We start from the raw sequence: 26,582 nt of genomic DNA on the forward strand, positions 1-26,582 counted from the left end.
TTCAAGTTTTACAAGTATGACCATGTTCACAGCATGGACATATACATCAAATCAAACCAGTGACCATGTACACAAAGAATGTAGGCCTAACTGAGGTATGGTCTAGTGAGAGAACTTTAGGGGGCTATAATGTTTGCCCCCATGTCTTGGTAGGTTCTTCTTCTTGTCTTTTTCCATTTCCAGAGAAATCACCACAATAAGACGGTCCAGATCTAGATCACCAGGTCAGTACCAAGACACACAGATTAATAATCCACATGTAAACACACATTCATGTCATGGGAAATTAAAAGAAGTTTGTGCTGAAAATTGATACTGGATCAGTGAGATAAACATATTTGTAGAAGTATGTGGATTGTCCAAATAATAATATTCTTGGCCTTCATCCCACTGCTGACTGCTCATTTTCATGAGGAGATTTGTCTATGTTCCTAAAAGTCGGATTGTTTATAGTCAGTGAGGGCAATGGTATCCATTGGCTATTTCCCATGGTGACACCAATCACAAGGACTGAGGATGAAAACTATGCAAAGAATGCAGACCTCCATAGCCATTAAATCATTGATGTCCACCCCCCCCTATTATGAAAAGGAAAAACATAATATAATTTGGTAGTAAAATAAAATATTTACTCAATAAGGGTAGGGTCACACGTGCCGTACTTCGCTGCACATTTGCTGCTGCGTATTTTCCTATCTATTGAAGTCAATGGGTAGCAAAATAGCCAGCTGATTTTGCTACCCATTGACTTCACTAGGTAGGAAAATACACAGGAACAAAATAGGCAGCAAAATACGGGCCATGTAACCCTACCCTAAAGCTTCTCTAGAGAATGTATTTTCCCCGCAGATGCCTCAGGCTGTACTGACAACTACTTACTCCCACAGTAGCTGCACAACCAGCCTGAAAAATCAAAAACACCCTGCACCCTAAATGATATCCAGAGTAGCTAAGGAATTTAGTCCATCATGTTTAACCTATATCCCTAGTATGTTGATCCAGAGGAAGGCAAAAAACCCACATGAGGCTAATGCCGATTGTCCCATACAAGGGGGAAAAAATCCTTCCTGACTCGAAATATGATCAGAATAAATCCCTAGATTAGTGTTCTGTCCCTATAAATCTATTATCCATAACCTAAAATGTTATTACTCTTCACCAAGACTATTTCTTTTGGCAGAGAATTCCATAGTCTTAATGCTTTTACAGTAAAGAACCCCCTACTGTTCTGGTGTGGAAACCTTCTTTCCTCTAGGTGTAGATTATGTCCCTTGTTAAAGATACAGCCATGGGTATAAATAGTATTATCTGTTCATCTTTTAAAGGGTTTTTCCATGACATTTTTTATTCTCAGTATAGACCATCAATATCTGATAAGTCAGGGGTTAAAATCTGGAACTCTGCGGATCAGTTGTTTGCCACAGCCTTAGCGCCCACGTGCACAGCGAACTGAGCTGATAGCAGATGGCTGCATACATGTTTTAGTGGTCGTGCCGGGTACTGCAGCTCACCTTGCATTCTCTTCAATGGGAGTTGAGTTGCAGTAAGTCACCAGAGCCACCACACAATGAACAAAGACGTCTTCTTCCTTTTCCATGTACTGTGTAGATAATGGATCTGGCAAAACAGGTAATCTGCGAGAGTGCCGGATGTTGGACCCCAGCTGATCATATATTAATGGCATGTTGCGAGGATAGACCATCAATGAAAAAGTCCTGCAAAACATTCATTAACTTAACTTTAAAAAAAATAAAAAATAAAAAAAAGATGTCGACTGTGGACAGTCCCTTTAGGTAAAAATGGTCTCCACTGAAAATAAGGTGAGGATACTGCAGCAATTCTTGGCAATCAGCTGTAATCTGCTAGGATCCTTGCAGCAAGGGGTTATCCAGGAAGAGAAAAACAGAGCTAATCTCTTTCAAAAACAGCTCCACATCTGTCCCCAGGTTGGGTGTGGTTTTACAACGTGGCTCAGTTCACTTCAATGGAGCTGAGCTGCAGATTCAAACCAACCTGGGGACAGACAGGGAGACGTTTTTTAAATAAATTAGCTCTGTTTTTCTATTCCTAGATAACCCCTTTAAATTCTATATTTATGTTTCTAGGCCCTCTAGATTGGGAGACACTTTTTGTTGGTGCTCTACATTTTGGCCAATTGGTAGAGGTCCCAAATGACCTAATAGGGTACCGGCAAAAGGGTTTTCTAAACCAGACTCATCCCTTTAGGATAAGAGGCCCAGTAAAGACTTAGTAACTTGGTTTAGTTTCCCTTTAACAGGGTTTGTATGTATGGGGCTGGTATGTAAGATTTGCTAAGCTAGCACATTCTGACCATTTTATGGCAGTGTAATGCTTCTCTGCATGTCTTTTTCCATGACAAGGCTTTTTTACTCCGAATAAACGGACTCCTTGTTTGAAGATGAAGAACAAGATGAGTGAATTCCCTGATTCTGGAAAAACAAAGCAGGTACATTGACTGGAAAAATGTTCCATTACACCATATAGGAAAGACTGGAAGATACTGTACCTGAGCGGAGCGGCGGCTGCAGATGTCAGGTGTTTGCTCTGCCCCAGTTGGGTGAAGTCCTCTCTCAGATGTTTGTCATATGTGATGCACAATTAGCACCTCACAGACTTTGCTGACAGACGGCTGTCTAAGGCATTTCTTGTTAATCTTAGTTCAAGTCTGTATCTTGCTAAATTGTCTGATTCTTTGGCTTCTAAATATAATACTGCCACACATGGTGCCCCTGACTATAATACTGCCACAGACTGTGCCTGAATACAATACTGCCACACACTGTGATTCCGAATATAATACTGCCCCACACAGTGCCCCTGACTAAAATACTGCCACATACTGTACCTCTGAATAATACTGCCACACACTGTGCCTCCCAATATAATACTTCCATGTGCTGTGCCTCCGAATATAATACTGCCACACACTGTGATTCCGAAAATAATACTGCCACACACGGTGCCCCTGACTAAAATACTGCCACATACTCAGCCTCTGAATATAATACTGCCACACACTGTGCCTCCGAATATAATACTACCACATGCTGTGCCTCCAAATATAATACTGCCACACACTGTGCCTCCGAATATAATACTGCCACACACGGTGCCCCTGACTATAATACTGCCACAGACTGTGCCTCCGAATATAATACTGCCACACACGGTGCCCCTGACTATAATACTGCCATAGACTGTGCCTCTGAATACAATACTGCCACACACTGTGCCTCCGAATATAATACTGCCACACACGGTGCCCCTGACTAAAATACTGCCACATACTGTGCCCCTGAATATAATACTGCCACGCACTGTGCCCCTGAGTATAATACTGCCACACACCATGCTCCTGAGTATAATACTGCCAGACACAGTGTCAACGAATATAATACTGCCACTCACTGTGCCCTGAATCGAATATATCTTTTTGCTCCTTGAACTAATAAACCAGGTCTCAGTGTCCCCTTAATGAATGATGCCACTATGCCTCCTATGAACTGTGCCACCCTGACTCCCATATAAACTGTCACTATGCCCCCTCATATGAACTGTACCACTATGCCCCCTATATGAAACTGTGCCACTATGCCCCCCATATGAACTGTGCCAATTTGCCCAAATATGAATTGTGCCACTATGATGCCTAATAAGAACTGTATCACTATACCCCCCTTGAACTGTGCCACTATGACCCCTCTAATAAACTGTATTACTATCCCCCTCATTATGAACTGTATTACTATAACCCCCCATGAACTGTGCCACTATGAACTCCCTCATATGAACTGTGCCACCCCACCCCCTTATAAAATGTGCTAATGTTTCCAAACCTGTGACTCTCCAGCTGTTGCATACTACAACTCCCATCACGCACAGATAGAAGGACATTATGTGAGCTGTAGTTAGTTCTGCAACAACTAGAGAGCTAAAGGTTGTAGAACACATGAGAATTCTTACCTGTCCCAGCTCTTGGGCTGCATCCACTGCTCTGGACTCTTCTAGTCAGGCCTGGCCAGGGCAAAAGAGTGATAATTGTGCCGTCTGCATCATAGAGGAAACATCAGTCTTAAAAACACTGATACAAGCAAATGCAGACAGAGAAAATGCCTTCTTTGGCCGGTTCCCTGAACCGGTTGGCAGACGCAATCTGGATCTGGACCGTTTGTGTACAATTGCTCTATACATACAACACTACAACCCCCAAAATGCCATAATACAATTCTATTATACTTTATGCATAGAACACTCCAACCTCCAACATGACCGACCACTGGACATTTCTATTATTCTCCATAAATAAAACACTACAACCTCCAATATGACTAAACCAGTAAATGTGACCATAATACTCAATTATACTAAAACTCTATTATACTCTATACTTACAACACTGCAACCCCCAACATGATCCAACTACTGGACACGACTATAATGCAATTCTATTATACAGTGATCCCTCAACTTACAATGGCCTCAACATACAATAGTTTCAACATACAATGGTCTTTTCTGGACCATCGTAAGTTGAAACCAGACTCAACATACAATGCTACAGATAGTCCAGATCTGCAAAACATATCAATAGCTGGAAGAACCGACCAATCAGAATGGGCATTCACTGGTAAAACACCTGTATTACTGAAGTGCATGCACTGACTGGTGTCTGGTAGTGCCCCCTACAGTACAGGGAGGTATTACATGTTCTGTACACTTTACCTGCATCACGGTTAGCTGCTCTTTTGGACACCAGGTGAGGGCAACTCCATTACTTTTTTGGGACATTGCGTGTACTGTACAGGACCCTGAAGAAGCTCCTGTCCTCTACATAGACCAGTGTTTCCCAAGCAGGGTGGCCCCAGCTTTTGCAAAACTACAACTCCCAGCATGCTGGGAGTTGTAGTTTTGCAAAAGCTGGAGGCTCCCTGCTTGGGAAACACTGACATAGACAGTGATTTACAGCTCCCAGCAGATCTTTCCTACTTTTATATTTAAGGACTTGCTTTATCTATATTAGTTATTTACTTATTTTTCTTTAATTCTCACTTTTTCCTATTTTTGGATGACATTTTGGAGCCTTTAGAACCAATTACCAGGTTTCCATAGAGTTCTGCTCTCAACATACAATGGTTTCAACTTACAATGGTCGTCCCGGAACCAATTAATATTGTAAATTGAGGGACCACTGTACTACAATCCCCAACATAACCCAACCAGTAGATGTTACCGTATTGCGATTCTATAATACTCTATACATAGAACACTGCACAAATAACATGACTGACTACTGGGCATAACCACAATACAAATCACATAGAACACTACAATATGACCGTAATACAATTCTATTATAGTCTGTACATAGAATGCTACAACATGACTGACCCCTGGACATAATCTCTTACAGTTATATCATGCTCTATACATAGTATAGTCATAATATTCTGAGACAAATTGCAGCAGATAAGAATAGTTACTGAAATGACATCCAACTCAAATAAAGCATTGAGTCAAAATTAAAGCACTGGGTATTTAAGGGGTATTCCGAATTATTTTAAAACCACTCTGCAGCCTTCTGTGTGTATAACATAACAAACTAACCTCTACTCCCCTTGAAGGTCCTGCTCAGATGCCCCATTCTATCCCAGTGGCCCTCTTTACTTACCCATATGATTTGCTCTCCTCAGTCCTGGTGATTGGCTGCAGAGGGTTTGGAACTTCATCTGCAGTGCAGGGAGAGTAAAGGGTAGGTAAAGAGGGGCACTAGGGTAAAACAGAGTGCAATGATCGACTCGGTGAGGTAAGTATAGGGTAGTTTGTTATGTTACACACACAGTGGGTGGCAGAGTAATTAAAAAAAAATTAGAACAGCCATTAAAGTGGTACTCCGGAGGAAAACTTTTTTTTTTTTTTAAATCAACTGGTGCCAGAAAGTTAAACCGATTTCTTAAATACCCCTATTAAAACATCTTAATCCTTCCAGTACTTATTAGCTGCTGAACACTACAGAGGTAATTCTCTTCTTTTTGGAACACAGTGCTCTCTGCTGAGATCACGAGCACAGTGCTCTCTGCTGACATCTCTGTCCATTTTAGGAACTGTCCAGAGCAGCATATGTTTGCTATGGGGATTTTCTCCTACTCTGGACAGTTCTTAAAATGGACAGAGATGTCAGCAGAGTGCACTGTGTTTCAAAAAGAAAATAATTTCCTCTGTAGTATTTAGCAGCTAATAAGTACTAGATGGATTAAGATTTTTTAATAGAAGTCATTTACAAATCTGTTTAACTTTATGGCACCAGTTTATTTAAAAAAAATATATATATATTCCACCGGAGTACCCTACAAGTTATGTAATATGTTGGTACTATGCTCAGCACTACCTTACCTGTATATATGATATCTGTGATGATATTAGCACAAGTAACTGACAATGCTGGATCGATCCATTACAGAAGGATTGGCCCGACATACTTGCTTTGTAAATAACTTTTTTTTAAAGCCTGAGATAGGTAATCTACCAGTGGCCGGGGACAGACACATGTGACATTAGCCTTCTCTATAGATGATCATACCATTCCCGTTTACCTGTTTTAAGTGTGTACTAGCAGGAGAGACCTACACCAGAGCCGGTCTCCACACCAGACAAAACTTTGTACATGCCAGCCCACTGGGCTTGGATAAACATTCTGTGTTCTTGGCACAAACAGGAAGGGGTGCCCATTGTGACTCTGTCACCACATACTGGAGTGGGTCCTGGTTGAGACTTGCAAAGCTTTTAGTTATCATGTATTATCACTTATAGGCTCTGAAGACCCTATAAGTGATTGCAGTCCTGATGTAGATTTTATCAGTGTTCTTGTAGCTATCTTACTCCCAGCCAAATCCGTATACAGAATTTATATACCGAAGTATAGCGAAGTAAATCAAACAGAGCCATGTCGGTTTCAAATGCTTCTCTGCCTTTATTCAGTCCTTCACTTGGCTATATTACCTCTGTAATTAGCATAAGTTCCCACCCCCCTACTATGCCTTTCCTGAACAGTTTCGTGGGCTTGTTTGTTCAAAAGGGAGGGGGGGGGGAGACCAGAAGGAGCAGATGGGGGAGTAGGATTGTCCTCGTGGTATGCTGCTTCCTCTACACGATGGTGGGGGCAAGATGGGAGAGAGCAGATGGGGGAGGGGGCTCCTAAATGAACATTTTACATTAAAAAACATAGATACATCTATTACAGTACTATACAGTGACTACAGGATGCGTCTTTTCTTTTTCTTCTCGGTCTGACCCAGACCATCATGATGACTTTTGTACAACCACAACTTTTCTCTGCTGAGTAATTCACCCAGATGTCTTTGTCTTCTTGATATTTCAGCACCCTACCTATTGTGCACCCTCTACACAAACCTTCCATCCTGCTGCCCCTTTTACCATTCCACTCTGTCACTTCCATCAATACTATCCCTGCTGCTGCCCTGAGTTCCCTCATAATTTAAGTTATCCCACAAAGAACAGTACCAAACAGACAGTATCATAGATATTAATAATGCCCTACACAATAATATTGCCTCCTTCTCTGCCCCACTCAGTAACATTGCCCTCCTTTGTGTCCGCACCCTTTAATAGTGCCCCTGTAGTTCCCTCCTCACCGTAATAGTGCCCCTACATGATAAAAATATCTTTTCCTTAAAGCATTAGTGCCCCTACAAAGAAAAAGTGTCCTCTTACCGCATCTTTACTTGTCCCTAAAGCACTATTCAGCAAATGTAAAAAAGCAATACTCACCCACCCCTAGAAAGCAATATATTGACTTCTGTGTAACGCTTCATGTTCCCTTCATAGACCTAGTCCTATTGATGAACTGTTACACTGTTGTGGGGTATTGTTGCACAGTTTCTTCTAGAAGCGGTGGCAAGCTTGTGCAAATGCAATACCAGACACAGCCCATGCCACTTATCCAACACATTTCTACTCTACATGTGGGCGACAAAGGACTCTAAATAGAGCTCTATACACCATCCAAATGGGTACAGTTTGGGTTGTAGAATATATGTGTACACCAGTTTTTAAGGTTTCTCAAACTACGAGGATAACATTTACTATCATGGTCTCACTGGTTTTGTCTCCCTTGTAAAAGAAAGACAACCCTTTGATGTAGTATGCCCGTTCTCATGCATTCTGCATTTACTGAAATATGTGGTAACTCCATAACAGAATGTGAGCAGGTCAGACCCTTTCATCATAACCTCCTGAGATCCTGGATATAAATAGTATAAAGCCCAAGACATCTTCAAAAGGGGCAGAGGAGATTACTGGAATTCTCCTAGTAATGTAGTTGTGTAATGGTAACTAAAAAGACAGGGAAGACAACCCCTTGTACAACTGGAGGGATGATGACTACATTTCTGAAATGGTAATAAATGGCCGAAATCTCCGGATAACAAGAACTACTGCACATCTTTATGAATCAGTGTTAAGAGGTGGGCTCATCGCAGGGCAGCAAATGGTGGTATGAGCCAATATAGTGGCATACAATGGGTATACCTTGCATTTCCTTACCAGAGTAAACCATCGTACCTGTAAGAACATACATAGGTGTAGAATATACAAAGCCTCTGATCAGTCCATTTCTCTCTAGTTATCTTTGTAATCTTTCCTATAGTAGAGGCCTGGGCGCCATTGGTTTTCTGTCTCTTTTGACTAAGGGTGTATCTCTTCCTTTATTGTGCTTTGCCGTTGGTGTTGCCCTTCACCAGATGTTTCATGTCTCTTAGGTTCATGCAAATATTTCAGGAGTTTAACCTTTTCTGCTGCACTGAATTGCATTTCATATTTAACGCGGGACAAGTTTATTTATTAAAGCGCCTTGAATTGCCATGTTCTGATCTGTTTAACTTTGACATTTATATTTTTCATCTTACAGGGCTTTGTGAGGGCTGTTTTTTTGCGAGATGAGCTTTCATTTTTATTGGTACCATTTGCAAATTTTGTGGGAAGGAAACAAAAAAAAAACTACAATTCTGGCATTAGGTATCTTTTTTTGTTTACAGTGTTAATCGTGCGGAACAAATATTGTTATATTTTAATGTTTCATACATTTCTGTACATGGAATACCAAACATAAAATCCATAAATATTCATAAGCCATAATATAAGTGCGAGGTGGGTGGGCATATTGGAGCACAGTGGATGTAGGGAAGCATAGAACACTGGCTGCTATCGCCATTGGGTAAATTAACATGTTGGCAATGGACACAAATATAGCGTGTGTCTCTGGGACTGGACCATGAATGTGGTGAGTGATACATAGTTTTAATCCGGTTACCTGCACTATTCTCTGTGTATTGGGTTTAGTGTGGATGAACCAGCTGTCAGTTTCCCAATAACCTTGTAATGACCTAGCCTGTTTGGGCCTTGGCATTTTTGTTTTTTCCTCTTTGCCTTCCAAGAACCATAGCTCTTTCTTTAATCAATGTACAAAACCATATTAGGGCGTGTTTTTTGGAGAGAAACTTTGTAGTGATTTTTCATTGTGCCATAAAATGTATGTCGGAACTTAAAGGGGTATTCCACTGCTCAGCGTTTGGAACAAAATGTTCCGAATGCTTAGAGCCGGCGCCGGGAGCTCGTGATGTCATAGCCCCGCCCCCTCATAACATCACGTCCTGCCCCCTCAATGCAAGTCTATGGAAGGGGGCATGATGGCTACCATGCCCCCTCCCATAGACTTGCATTGAGGGGGCGGGTGTGATGTTATGAGGGGGCGGGGCTATGATGTCATGAGCTCCCGGCGCCGGCTCTAAGCATTCGGAACATTTTGTTCCAAACGCTGAGCAGCGGAGTACCCCTTTAAATGAGTGTTGTCATTTAAGTAAACTTTTACTATGTGACAGAGCACAAAAATATAATAACTTGTCCCCTGCAATGGATAGTTTGTCTCGATCAATGGCCAGGCAGAGACAAAATTCTGGAAGTTCTAGCTGGACTTGCAGACAAGCTCAGTACAGCTTAGAGCCTCATGTGTATGATCATGTGACACGAACCTGCGCTCTGCAGTCAAGGGGGACATACACCATGCGCAGTGCCAGTATACAGAGAAACTGCAAAAGTTTTCTCTAGCAGTGCTTTAGCTGTCACCCTTGCCAGGGAATGCCTCGTATTGTAAGGACGACCAGGGCTGTAAAAAAAATCAGGTAAAACCGAGGGGGAGGGTTATGTGTTTATGCAGTGCACTTTACAGTAAAATTGATATGTTATCTTTATTCTGTGGGTCAATACGATTACAACAATACCCAATTTGGCCGGCCAGCCCTACCATGAACCTACTAGACACAAAAAAAAAAAAAAGTGCCGCCTGGGACCATTGGTCCCACTGGGTCCCATGGTAGGGCCAGCCCTGGAAAGGGCGGTGGGCCCTCTCACACGCTGGGCCCCTGTGCAGCTGAACCGGCTGCACAGGTGATATGTCCGCCCCTGCTATTTACACATAAGTGATCAGCTTAGGGCTTGTTCACATGGCCGTTGTGCACCAGTAAAGGGAGCTCCGTCGGTCAGTCCATTGGAAGTACAGAAGTTGAATGGAGAAAAAAAATAAATAGTACATGTCCTATTTTATTTATTAATATTTATTTATTTATTTTTGCTCAACTCCTGCAAAATACGGGACAGCTGACAGAACCCATTTAAGTCAATGGGATCTGTCGGGAACTTGCGGTGTCAGTTGTGCTCCTACCAGTTCAGGGTCCACAATAAAAGAGCCCAACTGATCCTGAACAGTTCAGAGCACAACAGCAGTGTAAATCCAGCCTTATTGTCAGAAGACTCTTCTAATAAAAAAATAAAAAAAGATTGTCCAATGTAGACAACCCCTTTTATTACAGGTGTTTAAAACATAAGAACAAAGTAGCCGGCTTTCACATTTCTCCCTATATCTTATTTCTGCTTCTTTGCTACTTTCTTTTTCCTTGCACAAGAAGGACGTTCACCTCCATATTTGTTTGCCTTTGCACACTCCTTGCACTAGCACTGTGCGCTCATTGTCCAGCCTCACTCCGCTCCGTTTTTACAGCAAGTGCTGAACAAACCTGGATTTCTAAAGAAACAAACTGTGAGACCCAAAATGTGTTTAACTTATGATCCTTCCAGCGTTTTATTACAATCTGCGCTGAACGGCCTTACAGCATCGCTGCTGGCGAAACCCAGAGCAATTACACAATCCACATTCCTCCTTTTTATCCAAGTGCAGAGGCAGCTGGTGAGGCGATACAGGAGCCAGAGGGAAAACATTGAATTATAATATTTTTTTATGCAGAACATGGAAATTATGACTTGGCCAGTCATTGCCCCTGGCCGTAACCTCATAATACGGTGCCACATAAAAGGTTGATGCATAAAATGAGAAGGATGGGGCTGGGGGAGAATGTGTGCAAGTGGGTAAGTAACTGGCTCAATGATAGGAAACAGAGGGTGGTTATTTATGGTACTTATTCTGATTGGGTGACTGTTACTAGTGGGGTATCACAGGAGTCCGTCTTGGGTCCTGTTCTATTTAATATATTTATTAATGACCTTGTAGAGGGGTTGAATAGTAAAGTAGCAATCTTTGCAGATGATACTGAACTCTGTAAAGTGGTAAACACTATAGAGGACAGTGCACTGTTACAAATGGATCTTGATAGGTTGGAGGGCTGGGAAGTGGCAGATGAGGTTCAACACTGATAAATGTAAGGTAATGCACATGGGGAGGAAGAATCTGGGCTGGGATTATGCATTCAATGGGAGAACACTTGGGACGACTGATGAGGAAAAAGACTTGGGAGTCTTAGTTTATAGTAAATTTAGCTGTAGTGACCAGTGTCGGGCAGCTGCTGCCAAGGCAAATAAAATCATGGGGTGCATCAATAGGGGCATAGATGCCCACGACAAGGAAATAATTCTTCTGCTGTATAAATCACTAGTCAGACCATACATAGAATACTGTGTACAGTACTGGGCACCAGTGTACAAGAAATATATAGTGGAGCTGGAGAGGGTTCAAACACAGGCAACCAGAGTAATACGGGGAATGGGAGGACTACAGTACCCAGAAAGATTATCAGAATTGGGGTTATTTAGTTTAGGAAAAAGAAGGCTTAGGGGAGACTATGTATAAATATATCAGGGGGCAGTACAGAGATCTCTCCCATGATCTATTTATAACCAGGACTGTATCTATAACAAGGGGGCATCCTCTACATTTATAGGAAAGAAGGTTTCTATACCAGCTTAGACGGGGGTTCTTTACTGTAAGAGCAGTGAGACTGTGGAATTCTCTGCCTGAGGAGGTGGTCATGGTGAACTCTGTAAAAGGGGTCTGGATGCATTTTTGGAGAATAATAACATTACATGTTATATATACTAGATTTATAGGGACAGAATGTTGATCCAGGGATTTATTCTGATGCCATATTTGGAGTCAGGAAGGAATTTTTACCTCTAATATGAGGGTTTTTTGCCTTCCTCTGGATCAACTCAGTAGGGACTCATTAGGGTTATAGGTTGAACTTAATGGACTCTGGTCTTTTTTCAACCTTATGAACTATGTTACTATGTTATAATGGAACCATACTTATGGTTTTCCAGTTACGGCACCCCTATTGCAAGATCTCATAAATGCAGTTGACGAAACGACAGAAACATTGGGTTTTCAGAGGTTGAGTGATCATTTGATGTCTTTGCAGTGTTTATATATTGATATGACTTCGGTGACATCAATAGGTTTTTAAATTGTTGCTCTCATTAAAACAACTTTTGACTCCTGAGTTATTAGCTGAGGAAGCAGACGGCATTGAGATTTAGAGACAGTCTAACAATATAAAATAAGAGACACAGAAAAATATGACAGAAGTATAGGGTAGTAAAAATACCTACACAGAGATATATGTTACGCCGAGCGCTCCGGGTCCCCGCTCCTCCCCGGAGCGCTCGCTACACTCTCTCCGCTGCAGCGCTCCGGTCAGATCCACTGACCCGGGGCGCTGCGATTCTGCTGCCAGCCGGGATGCGATTCACGATGCGGGTAGCGCCCGCTCGCGATGCGCACCCCGGCTCCCGTACCTGACTCGCTCTCCCTCGGTCCTGTCCCGGCGCGCGCGGCCCCGCTCCCTAGGGCGCGCGCGCGCCGGGTCTTTGCGATTTAAAGGGCCACTGCGCCGCTGATTGGCGCAGTGATTCCAATTAGTGTCTTCACCTGTGCACTTCCCTATATCACCTCACTTCCCCTGCACTTCCCTGCCGGATCTTGTTGCCATTGTGCCAGTGAAAGCGTTCCTTGTATGTTCCTAGCCTGTGTTCCAGACCTCCTGCCGTTGCCCCTGACTACGATCCTTGCTGCCTGCCCCGACCTTCTGCTACGTCCGACCTTGCTTCTGTCTACTCCCTTGTACCGCGCCTATCTTCAGCAGCCAGAGAGGTTGAGCCGTTGCTAGTGGATACGACCTGGTCACTACCGCCGCAGCAAGACCATCCCGCTTTGCGGCGGGCTCTGGTGAAAACCAGTAGTGACTTAGAACCGATCCACTAGCACGGTCCACGCCAATCCCTCTCTGGCACAGAGGATCCACTACCTGCCAGCCGGCATCGTGACAGTAGATCCGGCCATGGATCCCGCTGAAGTTCCTCTGCCAGTTGTCGCTGACCTCACCACGGTGGTCGCCCAGCAGTCACAACAGATAGCGCAACAAGGCCAACAGCTGTCTCAACTGACCGTTATGCTACAACAGTTACTACCACAGCTTCAGCAGTCATCTCCTCCGCCAGCTCCTGCACCTCCTCCGCAGCGAGTGGCCGCTCCTGGGCTACGCCTATCCTTGCCGGATAAATTTGATGGGGACTCTAAGTTTTGCCGTGGCTTTCTTTCCCAATGTTCCCTGCATCTGGAGATGATGTCGGACCTGTTTCCCACTGAAAGGTCTAAGGTGGCTTTCGTAGTCAGCCTTCTGTCCGGAAAAGCCCTGTCATGGGCCACACCGCTCTGGGACCGCAATGATCCTGTCACTGCCTCTGTACACTCCTTCTTCTCGGAAGTCCGAAGTGTCTTTGAGGAACCTGCCCGAGCCTCTTCTGCTGAGACTGCCCTGTTGAACCTGGTCCAGGGTAATTCTTCCGTTGGCGAGTATGCCGTACAATTCCGTACTCTTGCTTCAGAATTGTCCTGGAATAATGAGGCCCTCTGCGCGACCTTTAAAAAAGGCCTATCCAGCAACATTAAAGATGTTCTGGCCGCACGAGAAATTCCTGCTAATCTACATGAACTTATTCACCTAGCCACTCGCATTGACATGCGTTTTTCCGAAAGGCGTCAGGAGCTCCGCCAAGATATGGACTCTGTTCGCACGAGGCGTTTCTTCTCCTCGGCTCCTCTCTCCTCTGGTCCCCTGCAATCTGTTCCTGTGCCTCCCGCCGTGGAGGCTATGCAGGTCGACCGGTCTCGCCTGACACCTCAAGAGAGGACACGACGCCGCATGGAGAACCTCTGCCTGTACTGTGCTAGTACCGAACACTTCCTGAGGGATTGTCCTATCCGTCCTCCCCGCCTGGAAAGACGTCCGCTGACTCCGCACAAAGGAGAGACAGTCCTTGATGTCTACTCTGCTTCTCCACGTCTTACTGTGCCTGTGCGGATGTCTGCCTCTGCCTTCTCCTTCTCTACCGTGGCCTTCTTGGACTCTGGATCTGCAGGAAATTTTATTTTGGCCTCTCTCGTCAACAGGTTCAACATCCCAGTGACCAGTCTCGCCAGACCCCTTTACATCAATTGTGTAAACAATGAAAGATTGGACTGTACCATACGCTTCCGCACGGAGCCCCTTCTAATGAGCATCGGATCTCATCACGAGAGGATTGAACTTTTGGTCCTCCCCAATTGCACCTCGGAAATTCTCCTTGGACTCCCCTGGCTTCAACTTCATTCCCCAACCCTGGATTGGTCCACTGGGGAGATCAAGAGTTGGGGGCCCTCTTGTTCCAAGGACTGTCTAAGACCGGTTCCCAGTAACCCTTGCCGTGACTCTGTGGTTCCCTCAGTAACCGGTCTCCCTAAGGCCTATATGGACTTCGCGGATGTTTTCTGCAAAAAACAAGCTGAGACTCTACCTCCTCACAGGCCTTATGATTGCCCTATCGACCTCCTCCCGGGTACTACTCCACCCCGGGGCAGAATTTATCCTCTCTCTGCCCCAGAGACTCTTGCCATGTCTGAGTATATCCAGGAAAATTTAAAAAAGGGCTTTATCCGTAAATCCTCCTCTCCTGCCGGAGCTGGATTTTTCTTTGTGTCCAAAAAAGATGGCTCCCTACGTCCTTGCATTGACTACCGCGGTCTTAATAAAATCACGGTTAAGAACCGCTACCCCCTACCCCTCATCTCTGAACTCTTTGATCGCCTCCAAGGTGCCCACATCTTTACTAAATTGGACTTAAGAGGCGCCTATAACCTCATCCGCATCAGAGAGGGGGATGAGTGGAAAACGGCGTTTAACACCAGAGATGGACACTTTGAGTATCTGGTCATGCCCTTTGGCCTGTGCAACGCCCCTGCTGTCTTCCAAGACTTTGTCAATGAAATTTTTCGTGATCTGTTATACTCCTGTGTTGTTGTATATCTGGACGATATCCTAATTTTTTCTGCCAATCTAGAAGAACACCGCCAGCATGTCCGTATGGTTCTTCAGAGACTTCGTGACAATCAACTCTATGCCAAAATTGAGAAATGTCTGTTTGAATGCCAATCTCTTCCTTTTCTAGGATATTTGGTCTCTGGCCAGGGACTACAAATGGATCCAGACAAACTCTCTGCCGTCTTAGATTGGCCACGCCCCTCCGGACTCCGTGCTATCCAACGCTTTTTGGGGTTCGCCAATTATTACAGGCAATTTATTCCACATTTTTCTACCGTTGTGGCTCCTATCGTGGCTTTAACCAAAAAAAATGCCGATCCCAAGTCGTGGCCTCCTCAAGCGGAAGACGCCTTTAAACGACTCAAGTCTGCCTTTTCTTCGGCTCCCGTGCTCTCCAGACCTGACCCTTCCAAACCCTTCCTATTGGAGGTTGATGCCTCCTCAGTGGGAGCTGGAGCTGTTCTTTTACAAAAAAATTCTTCCGGGCATGCTGTCACTTGTGGTTTTTTTTCTAGGACCTTCTCTCCGGCGGAGAGGAACTACTCCATCGGGGATCGAGAGCTTCTAGCCATTAAATTAGCACTTGAGGAATGGAGGCATCTGCTGGAGGGATCAAGATTTCCAGTTATTATTTACACCGACCACAAGAACCTCTCCTACCTCCAGTCTGCCCAACGGCTGAATCCTCGCCAGGCCCGGTGGTCTCTGTTCTTTGCCCGATTTAATTTTGAGATTCACTTTCGTCCTGCCGATAAGAACATTAGGGCCGATGCTCTCTCTCGTTCCTCGGATGCCTCAGAAGTTGAACTCTCTCCGCAACACATCATTCCACCTGACTGCCTGATCTCCACTTCTCCAGCCTCCATCAGGCAAACTCCTCCAGGAAAGACCTTTGTTTCTCCACGCCAACGCCTCGGAATCCTCAAATGGGGTCACTCCTCCCATCTCGCTGGTCATGGGGGCATCAAGAAATCTGTGCAACTCATCTCCCGCTTCTATTGGTGGCCGACTCTGGAGACGGATGTTGTGGACTTTGTGCGAGCCTGCACTATCTGTGCCCGGGATAAGACTCCTCGCCAGAAGCCCGCTGGTTTTCTTCATCCCCTGCCTGTCCCCGAACAGCCTTGGTCTCTGATTGGTATGGATTTTATTACTGATTTACCCCCTTCCCGTGGCAACACTGTTATTTGGGTGGTCGTTGATCGATTCTCCAAAATGGCACATTTCATCCCTCTTCCTGGTCTTCCTTCAGCGCCTCAGTTGGCTAAACAATTTTTTGTACACATTTTTCGTCTTCACGGGTTGCCTACGCAGATCGTCTCGGATAGAGGCGTCCAATTTGTGTCTAAATTCTGGAGGGCTCTCTGTAAACAACTCAAGATTAAATTAAATTTTTCTTCTGCATATCATCCCCAGTCCAATGGACAAGTAGAAAGAATTAACCAAGTCTTGGGTGATTATTTGCGACATTTTGTTTCCTCCCGCCAGGATGACTGGGCAGATCTCCTTCCATGGGCCGAATTCTCGTATAACTTCAGAGTCTCTGAATCTTCCTCCAAATCCCCATTTTTCGTGGTGTACGGCCGTCACCCTCTTCCCCCCCTCCCTACCCCCTTGCCCTCTGGTCTGCCCGCTGTGGATGAAATTTCTCGTGACCTTTCCATTATATGGAGAGAGACCCAAAATTCTCTCTTACAGGCTTCTTCACGCATGAAGAGGTTCGCGGATAAGAAAAGAAGAGCTCCTCCCGTTTTTTCCCCTGGAGACAAGGTATGGCTCTCCGCTAAATATGTCCGCTTCCGTGTCCCTAGCTACAAGTTGGGACCACGCTATCTTGGTCCTTTCAAAATTTTGTGTCAAATTAATCCTGTCTCTTACAAACTTCTTCTTCCTCCTTCTCTTCGTATCCCTAATGCCTTTCACGTCTCTCTTCTTAAACCACTCATCCTCAACCGTTTTTCTCCCAAATCTGTTCCTCCCACTCCTGTTTCCGGCTCCTCGGACATCTTCTCTGTCAAAGAGATCTTAGCCTCTAAAAAGGTCAGAGGGAAAACTTTTTTTTTAGTGGACTGGGAGGGTTGTGGTCCTGAAGAGAGATCCTGGGAACCTGAGGACAACATCCTAGATAAAAGTCTGCTCCTCAGGTTCTCAGGCCCTAAAAAGAGGGGGAGACCCAAGGGGGGGGGGGTACTGTTACGCCGAGCGCTCCGGGTCCCCGCTCCTCCCCGGAGCGCTCGCTACACTCTCTCCGCTGCAGCGCTCCGGTCAGATCCACTGACCCGGGGCGCTGCGATTCTGCTGCCAGCCGGGATGCGATTCACGATGCGGGTAGCGCCCGCTCGCGATGCGCACCCCGGCTCCCGTACCTGACTCGCTCTCCCTCGGTCCTGTCCCGGCGCGCGCGGCCCCGCTCCCTAGGGCGCGCGCGCGCCGGGTCTTTGCGATTTAAAGGGCCACTGCGCCGCTGATTGGCGCAGTGATTCCAATTAGTGTCTTCACCTGTGCACTTCCCTATATCACCTCACTTCCCCTGCACTTCCCTGCCGGATCTTGTTGCCATTGTGCCAGTGAAAGCGTTCCTTGTATGTTCCTAGCCTGTGTTCCAGACCTCCTGCCGTTGCCCCTGACTACGATCCTTGCTGCCTGCCCCGACCTTCTGCTACGTCCGACCTTGCTTCTGTCTACTCCCTTGTACCGCGCCTATCTTCAGCAGCCAGAGAGGTTGAGCCGTTGCTAGTGGATACGACCTGGTCACTACCGCCGCAGCAAGACCATCCCGCTTTGCGGCGGGCTCTGGTGAAAACCAGTAGTGACTTAGAACCGATCCACTAGCACGGTCCACGCCAATCCCTCTCTGGCACAGAGGATCCACTACCTGCCAGCCGGCATCGTGACAATATATACACACCTATGTATACAAATATGTATACTGACACAAGGGATATCAGGTGGTGCAGAAGTTAAATACAGGTGGCGCAGAGGTTGTAGTCATACCTGGGCTTTGTTGCCTGGATGTGCCGAATGGTTAAAAATACTACTCTGGTGGGCCACAGAGGTGCGATATGAGGTGTATGGGGCAGATGTTGTAGCCCAGGGGCAGATGGTGTTAACCCCTAAATGTTCATGACGCCAGGGCTTGGTTTTACCAGAACCACCCGAATGGTAGCACCGCTAGTCCTAGTTAGGCAGGGCAAATAAGATTCAGGGTCAGGTCAGGGTTAACAGTAGCTTTACTGACGTAGATAGATGGTACAGTCTTTACAGCTAGGCCAGGATCCCAGAGAGGTGACCAGTAACACAGGGGACCTCACAGCTTGCTGGGACTTGCAGTGACTTACTTTAGGACAGCCACACTGACTATAATACAGTGGTCCCTCAACATACGATAGTAATTCGTTCCAAACGACCCATCGTTTGTCGAATCCATCGTATGTTGAGGGATCCGTGCAATGTAAAGTATAGGAAGCTGTACTCACCTGTCCCCGTCGCTCCGGACCAGGTCCTCACCGCTCCCGATGCTGTCCCAGGGGCTCCCGATGCTGTCCCGCTGCTCCGATGTCTTCTTCGAGATCCTCCGGTGTCTTACGCATCTTCTGCAGGGTCCGGGCCTCGCTTTCTGGTGACGTTATTACGCTGCTGCGCCGGCGTGGCGTGCGTAGTGACGTAATAACGACGCCGGAAAGCGAGGCCCAGACCCTGGAGAAGTGGACCCGGAGCAGCGGGAATAGGTAAGCGAACCTGCCAGGGATGCTTAAACTGCTATCCGACAGCAGCATTCTGCGCTGTCGGATAGCAGTTAATGTGATAGCCCCGACATATAAAAGCATCGTATGTCGATGCTGACATCGACATGCGATGGCCTCTGAGAGGCCATCGTATGTCGATTTTATCATATGTCGGGGCCATCGTAGGTCGGGGGGTTACTGTAGATTTGACTTGACTGAAGATAGTGACAGCAGACAGAGATGACTTGACTTACTGGCTTGTGGCTGTAATTTAGGCTTGAGGCCTCCAGATGTGCTGGACACTGACTCTGAGACGTCTGGACTGAACTTGACCTCAGCAGAAAGTGAGATGGAAAAGAGAGATTGTAGTTCCTCCCCCTCTTATAAAGGGTGGGGGGCTGAGCAAGGAGCCCATAGAATAGCTGCGGGTCATCTGGTCACCTGGTGTTCTCTGGGTAACAAAACATGTGACTTTAACATGTGACAACTATTACCATGTGATCAATAACCATGTGACCATATCAAAGGTCCTTTACACATAATATACAACTAATTACATTATGGGGATGCAATACAGGTGAGCCCTGGGGACGTGCAGGGACTCAAGCTGATAGCACTGTGAGATGAATGTCCCGTACTGGAACATCACACTACATTATGATTGGGGACCCAGGTACATAAATTTCATAGGTTCCCAGGAGCATTAGATTCTTCACACCTCTCCAGCCTTGTGGCATCTCCAATAAGAAATTCCATTTGCATTAATTGTAAAGACATAGATGCAATGTGAATAAGTCTGGACATACAGCTTGCCGTCCTTTCAACAAGCTACTCCCCCCCCCACTTCCCACCACTACTACCACCACCTTTTTTGTTGCTAACTTCAGTGCCTAACAAGTGCAAAGTGGTCTGTATGGGAAAGTCAGTCGTGTCCACAACATAAAAACAATGGTTGTACCCTGTAACGTGACATCTACAAATGAAAGGTTTCAGCTCCATCAGAATAAAAAGTCAATTTAGAGAAAAACAATCTTACACCAACGTGTCAGATGGTTCTACCTTCCATGTTTCACTTTTGAAGTTGACTTCAAAGTTCATTTGAGGAATGAATGAATCAGCCCTGGGATCAACCTCGGCAAATATTACAAGCACCAGTGAGACCTCTGGAGCAGTGAAATAAAAGTGACAAAGGCACAAGTGTATTCTGATTCATCATTATATATTACCATAGTAGCCAGGGGCATAACTATAGGGGGTACAAACTTTTGACTAATATTTATGGGGGCCTTTAGAAATTAGCAAATTTTTGAAAAATGTTATTCTGCCTATTCGCCAAATTTTCTGAAAAAATTTAGTTTGATCCGAATTTGTTTGTGGTGAATCGCTTTTAAAGATGGCTATTTCTGGCCTACAAAAAGCCTCAATAGGGCTGTAGAACACTTTGCCTTGATGTAACATGCAAAGGGTGTGTGCCGGGTTAGTGAAATAATACTGTTATTCAGTATGACATGCAGATTCTTTTGGAAATGTCCTTCATGCCATGAGAATATAGTAACAAGAGTTACCTTCCATTGTGGACTTCTTACCTGGCTTACTTGGTATACCAATTATTTATTTAAATTATATTAAATATTATAAAAAAATGTACAAGTCACTTTTCATAAATTATAAAACATCTTTAAAAAAAAGTCTGCAAACTACAAGGCTCTTATAACAGCAATCAGATAAGTGCTAAACATTGTCACATGATGTGCATTACAGACAGAGCTGTAGCTAGCTCTTTTTGCTTCTATGGCGAGAACAGAAAATAACAGTGATCAGATAAGTGCTAAACATTGTTACATGATGTGCATTAGAGACAGAGCTGTAGCTAGCTCTTTTTGCTCCTGATGCGAGAACAGGAAATAACAGCAAACATATAACTGCAAAACATTGTTACATGATGTGCATTACAGACAGAGCTGTAGCTAGGTAGCTAGCTCTCTTTGCTCCTTAGGCGAGAAGAGCTTCCCCAGAGCTTCCCCATCTGGCACAGGACATCATGATTATCTTGGGCAGAACCTGCAACAGTAACATATTAGTATTAGGTTCTGCACTTTTCCAGCATTATCCTCCCCTTTTCCCTACAAATGACTCCAGCCTCCTCCAAACACAATGCCACCAGCCGTCTCACAACGGACAGATGGAGATTTATCAAAACCTGTGCAGAGGAAAAGTTGTCCAGTTGCCCATAGCAACCAATCAGCTTGCTTCTTTCATTTCTAACAAGGCCTTTAAAAACGAAATAAGAAATCTGATTGGTTGCTATGGGCAACTTTTCCTTTGCACAGGTTTTGATAAATCTCCCCCAATGTTTCCAGCCCCCCCACCCCCACCCCACAAGCACACACAATGCCTCCTGCATTACCCCACACAGTGACAGAGGGGTGTACATGGGAGACAGGGGTGTAGAGGGGCGTACATGGGCGACAGAGGGGCATACAGGGGTGACAGAGGGGTGTAGAGGGGTGACAGAGGGGTCTATGGGGTAACTGTGGGTGTACAGGGGTGGCAGAGGGGTTTAGAGGGGTTACAGAAGAGTGTAGAGGGGTGACAGAAGAGTGTACGGTATAACAGAGGGGTGTCCAGGGGTTACAGAGAGGTTACGAGGGGTGAAAGAGAGGTGTAGAGGAGTGAGAGAACGGTGGGGATGCACTACCTGAAGCTGAGTAGGCCTCTGTCAGCGCTGCCCCTGCTCCTTCCCTCCATCGACATCATTCTGCTGAGGGACCAGGGAGAATCCAGAGCTGCTCCACAGGAGAGGGAGGATACACGAGGATTGGAGGTGCAGCATCACCCATCCAGGCACTGCACACAGACTTCCCTCCCGCCTGGCCTGCACGCCTGTGACTCACAGGTGCGCAGGCCTGGTCAGAAAAATCTAAAGATGTTAATGCCATATTTCCCACCAGAGTGTCCTGGCACCCTGGTGGCGAATCAATGCTTTAGGGTAATGTGTGCTGGACCCCCCCCCCCCCCCCCCCCTCATTAGAGCTACAGCCCTGATTACAGTACATACAAGTGCAAAAAACACAAACTAAAATCTGTGATGAAAGTGCTATATAAAAAAGAGGTATAATTATATGTGACAAGGTCATCAAGGGCACTCCAGTACGCTTAAAACAGTATTTCTCCACAACACCAGCAGGTGTGTACTTTTGGCTGGCCTTTTAAAGTAACTAGGCCCTTAAGACTTTAACAGGAACGAAATAGTACACCACTGAGATGTACATATGTGGTATGCACTTATGAGGGGAGGACAGTGAGCTCAAGTATGCTTAAAACAGTATTTGTCTACAACACCAGCCGGTGTGTGCTTTTGCCTGGTCTTTCACAGTATCTAGGCCCTTAAGACTTTAACAGGAACAAAATAGTACACCACTTCAATGTACGTATGTGGAATGCACTTATGAGAGGAGGACAATGCACTCAAGTATGCTTAAAACAGTATTTGTCTACAACACCAGCAGATGTGTACTTTTGGCTGGCCTTTCACAGTATCTAAGCCCTTAAGACTTTAACAGGAACAAAATAGTACACCACTGAGATGTACATATGTAGTATGCACTTATGAGGGGAGGACAATGTGCTCCAGTATGCTTAAAACAGCATTTGTGTACAACACCAGCCAGTGTGTACTTTTGCTTGGCTTTTCACAGTATCAGGGCCATTAAGACTTGAACAGGAACAAAATAGTACACCACTTAGATGTACATATGTGGTATGCACTTATGAGGGGGGGGGGGGACAATGCGCTCCAGTACGCTTAAAACAGTATTTTCGTACAACACCAGCAGTGCACACCTGTGCTGCAGCACACAGTCACTCTGTACTACACCCAAAATTGCACTTTCTCTCTCAATCTCACTCCCTTCCCTATCAGTGCTTCTAGGCTTAATTTAGGCTTGAGGTGAATCGCTGCTGTAAAAAAGCTTTTCTGTGCAACACACTGCTCTCTGTCCCTCTCTGTAATAGGATGCTATAGTGACTGGGATGTGATTCGCTGCTGGAAAAAAGATTTTTCTGTGCAACACACACTGCTGTCTGTCCCTCTCTCTCTGCAATAAGAGGGTGAAGTGACTGGCCGCAAGATGGCTGCCGATTATATAGGGCTGTGACATCACAGGGGTGGCTGGCTGCTGATAGGCTGCATCCTGCATGTGATTCAGGGTCATCCCCCCTACACTTGTTCCTGCCTTCCCAGGATTCCTTGCATCATGTGCTCATATTTGGATCTGCCATTTTAGATGCCTGGACCGCACTAAATGGAATTTAATTAAGTGATTTTTCCTGAAATTTGTAAAGAATTTGAATTCATCAGATTCAATTTGCTCATCCCTAGGGGCCTTAAACAAAATCTGTCATCACCAAAACTTGTTTTGGGCTGCTGACAGTCAACAGGAGGCATTATTGCCAAGAAACATAAGTTAGATCTATTTTTGTAGAACTGTATAAAACTTGTTTTTTTGTAGGCTGTCAAGTTTCAAGAAGGTGCTTGAAGCTTCCCAGGGCCTGTTGACAGATAGGGCTCAGCTTCCGTTCCTGAGTCCTGTCTAGATCTCACGCCTGCAACATGCAGTTCGATTCAGATGCAGTCAGACTGCATGGTGCAGCTGCAATGCCCTGACAGGGCTCGGGCATGGATTGAGTCCCGTCTGTTTGTCAAGCCACAGGGAGGGAGGGAAGGCTATGTGATAAGGCGTTCCCGCCTGGGGCACTACAGTGGGGATCAAAAGTTTGGGCACCTCAGGTAAAAATTTGTATTAATGTGCATAAAGAATCCAAGGAAAGATGGAAAAATCTCCAAAAGGCATCAAATTACAGATTAGACTTTATTTCCATCATTTACACTTTCAAAATAACAGAAAACAAAAAAATGGCGTCTGCAAAAGTTTGGGCACCCTGCAGAATTTATAGCATGCACTGCGCCCTTTGCAAAGCTGAGACCTGCCAGTGTCATGGATTGTTCTCAATCATCATCTGGAAACACCGTCAGGACTCTGGCTTGTGCCTAGTATTTTAATAGCAGACGTACCTACCAGCACAAGTACATATATGTCTCTCAGCACCTCAGTAGTGGCCATACCAGTATTTGTGGCACACACTACCTAGATGCTTCTAATCATAGCCATTATATGTGCTAGGTAAACCCTGTAATTTTAAATTAATGTGGTACACACAAACACTTCTGTCTTATTATCATCACAATTTCAGTCTATTTTAATTGCGTCCAATAAAAGAAAAATTTTATCTAATTTCATTTGGGGGTTTCTAGTTTAGGGTACCCCTTTGGGGGGTTTTCCCTAAAGTTGTTGTACATTAAATATTACCCTGTTACCCCCTGGGGTTTTGTTGTTTAGCTTCTAAGCAGTTGTCTAGAAATCTGAAACTGAAAATAGTTGACGCTCACAAAGCTGGAGAAGGCTATAAGAAGATAGAAAAAAATTTCAGATGTCAATATCCTCTGTTCAGAATGTAATTAAGAAATGGCAGTCATCAGGAACAGTGGAAGTTAAAGCAAGATCTGGAAGACCAAGAAAAATATCAGACAGAACAGCTCGCAGGATTGTGAGAAAAACTATTCAAACCCCACGTTTGACTACACAATCCCTCCAGAAAGATCTGGCAGACACTGGAGTTGTGATACACTATTCCACTATAAAGAGATACTTGTACAAATATGATCTTCATGGAAGAGTCATCAGAAGAAAACCACTTCTACGTCGTCACCACAAAAATCTGTGTTTGAACTTTGCAAATTAACATATAGAAAAAACCTGATGCATTTGGGAAAAAAAAGTTCTGTGGACCGATGAGGTTAAAATTTAACTTTTTGGATTGAATGAGCAAAGGTACGTTTGGAGAAGAAGGGGAACAGAATTTAATGAAAAGAACCTTTGTCCAACTGTTAAGCATGGGGGTGGATCAATCATGCTTTGGGGTTGTATTGCAGCCAGTGGCACAGGGAACATCTCACGAGTAGAAGGAAAAATGGATTCAATAAAATTTCAGCAAATTTTGGAAGCTCACTTGATACCATCTGTGAAAAAGCTGAAGTTAAAGAGAGGATGGCTTCTACAAATGGATAATGATCCTAAACACACCTTGAAATCCACGGGGGATTACATCAAGAGGCGTAAACTAAAGGTTTTGCCATGGCATTCACAATCTCCTGACTTCAGCATAATTGAAAATCTATGGATAGACCTTAAAAGAGCAGTGCGTGACAGACAGCCCAGAAATCTCAAAGAACTGGAAGACTTTTGTAAGGAAGAATGGACAAAGATACCTCAAACAAGAATTGAAAGACTCTTGACTGGCTACAAAAAGTGTTTACAAGCTGTGATACTTGCCAAAGGGGGCAGTGCAAGATATTAACTCTGCAGGGTGCCCAAACTTTTGCAGATGCCATTTTTTTGTTTTCTGTTATTTTGAAAGTGTAAATGATGGAAATAAAATCTAACTTTTGTTGACATATTATAAGAATGTCTAATCTGTAATTTGATGCCTTTTGGAGATTTTTCCATCTTTCCTTGGCTTCTTTATGCACATTAATACAAATTTTTAGCTGGGGTGCCCAAACTTTTGATTTTCACTGTACAAGGCCTGAAGAAGCATTGAAATACTAGGGGCTAAAGGAAAATCTTTTCAGTTCTCACTGCAAAACCCTATAGTTTCTTTAGAACGACACTAGTCTTTATTGTATATAACTTTCAATGTATGCTCCACTAAATTCTATAATCTTGTCTATAAGTGATCTCCACCTTTTAACCCCTTAAGGACACAGCCCATTTGGGCCTTAAGGACGCATAAAATAAAATTTTAACGTTTTCATTTTTTCCTCCTCACCTTCAAAAAATCATAACTCTTTTATATTTTCATCCACAGACTAGTATGAGGGTTTGTTTTTTGCACGACCAGTTGTCCGTTGTAACGCCATCACTCACTTTACCATAAAATGTATGGTGCAACCAAAAAAATACTATTTGTGTGGGGAAATTAAAAAGAAAACCGCAATTTTGCTAATTTTGGAAGGTTTCGTTTTCACGCCGTACAATTTATGGTAAAAGTGACGTGTTCTTTATTCTTTGGGTCAATATGATTAAAATGATACCCATGATAACATACTTTTCTATTACTG

At 44.6% G+C, this 26,582-nt stretch overlaps 1 protein-coding gene across 1 annotated transcript in view; it reads left to right on the plus strand.

The window, feature by feature from the left end:
• Positions 1-2,445: 2,445 nt before the first annotated feature.
• R3HDML (R3H domain containing like) overlaps positions 2,446-26,582 on the plus strand; it is a 100,477-nt gene continuing 76,340 nt past the window's right edge. Inside the window, exon 1 of the mRNA XM_056547923.1 lies at positions 2,446-2,467. The gene's annotated coding sequence lies outside the window, so the exon portion shown is untranslated. The remainder of the gene's footprint in view (positions 2,468-26,582) is intronic.

Source organism: Hyla sarda, chromosome 12 (genome assembly GCF_029499605.1).
Source record: "Hyla sarda isolate aHylSar1 chromosome 12, aHylSar1.hap1, whole genome shotgun sequence".
In the NCBI taxonomy this organism is placed as follows: Eukaryota; Metazoa; Chordata; class Amphibia; order Anura; family Hylidae; genus Hyla; species Hyla sarda.